Source organism: Micropterus dolomieu, linkage group LG21 (assembly GCF_021292245.1).
Source record: "Micropterus dolomieu isolate WLL.071019.BEF.003 ecotype Adirondacks linkage group LG21, ASM2129224v1, whole genome shotgun sequence".
Classification (NCBI taxonomy): Eukaryota; Metazoa; Chordata; class Actinopteri; order Centrarchiformes; family Centrarchidae; genus Micropterus; species Micropterus dolomieu.
The window spans coordinates 17,240,651-17,242,136 of NC_060170.1; the positions used below are offsets into that span (position 1 = coordinate 17,240,651).

The window sequence follows — 1,486 nt, forward strand, 5'->3', positions numbered from 1 at the left end:
TTCCACAACTATCCTTCAAGTAAAATACATTATGTTAGGGTATTTAATATATATCTAACAATAATCCGCATTGGTTTTATCAGAGAAGCATCCGTGCAGGTGCAGCAGCTGTTAAGTGCCACCTTTCCACCTTTTTATTTACGGGCGAAGACGGGGTGCGCTTGTTTTAAGTTATCGCTCATCCGGATGGCAACCGTTTCACCGGAGCGACAGGAAAGGCTTAATGATGACCCCGCCCAGTCAAGCTGGCCGCGTAACACACAGCCTGTTTCCTCCCCGTGGGTCACGTGACAGGGAAGAAAAAAGAACGAAGGAAAAGATTAAGGAAAAAATAAACAAACATCTTGCCTGAGGAGGAGGCGTCGTTATCTGCAGGTAATAAGACGCTTACCTAGTTAATATAATACTGTCACAAAGTGTGAGTTTAAGGTAGTGTGTAACTGTAGCGCTAGCTAGTACTCTGCGGGTTGGTGCACTGAATATGCTGACGCTGGATGCCCCGCTTGTATTCACCAACGCGGCTAAATGCGTTAAACTAGCTGGCACAGAGAGATTTGCTTTCAGACAACAGCTCGTTTGTGGTTTGTGTCCCAGTGTCACGGACACTGTAGATGAAGTCCTGCAAAGTGCTGATGAGTCAAAAGCTTGTGACCAACCCCACAAAGCAAACAGCCAGCACCGCTCGAGACTGAATCACTCGTCCAGACACGATTAGCTGGCAGAGGTTTTGGTTGGGGGAAAACCAGCTAATGCGTTAAGATACATGATCATCTTCCTCTGAAGTCGAAGAACCAGCAAAACTACAATCTTGTCGATCGTTTGATGTGGCAACTGTGGCGCTAAAATAATGATAGGTGTGTAACTTATTTCTCTCCTCCAGCCTGCTTTTGGAGAGGCAGAAAAAAAGACTAAAGGAGATGGGAGACATGTTAAGTTATTAGCTCCAGATGTGGTGGCAGGACGGTGGTGGATGTCAGCTGGATGTGAGATAAACACGTAAGTAAAACAACTTTAAATGTGTAGTTTAGTGACAGCATTTTGTCCAGGCAGATTGCAAGTATCACTTGTGCTTGCAGCAATAACACCAACTGTAAAAGCTACAACACAAACAAAATAGTTGAGCATAATTAGGGTGGTGGATAAAGTTATACCAGTGTACAAGGTACAGGGTTGTTTATTAGTCATTATACAGCACAAGGCTGCATAATGAAACGAAATTTGTAGTTCCTTCATGCTAGACACACACACACACACACACACAACATATAATTAAGTGTAGGCCTATATTAAAATATGGTAATATATAAATAACATACAGTTATTTATATACATACACGTATACGCCCTGAACATTCTGCAGTGGAGTTTTTGAATTTGCATCTGGGGTGAATGTAAACAGCAGCAACCAGATGATAATATAAAAGTTTGATCTTAAAACATCTCACATCCTTATTGATACTGTATCACCATGTCAATAAAGTAAAAC

At 42.1% G+C, this 1,486-nt stretch overlaps 1 protein-coding gene across 2 annotated transcripts in view; it reads left to right on the top strand.

The window, feature by feature from the left end:
* The first annotated feature begins 309 nt into the window (after nucleotides 1–309).
* Nucleotides 310–1,486, top strand: part of pheta1 (PH domain containing endocytic trafficking adaptor 1) — a 5,332-nt gene continuing 4,155 nt past the window's right edge. The window contains exons 1-2 of one of the 2 annotated variants that reach the window (XM_046035794.1): nucleotides 310–375; nucleotides 881–996. The gene's annotated coding sequence lies outside the window, so the exon portion shown is untranslated. The other variant, XM_046035793.1, reaches the window with a different exon arrangement.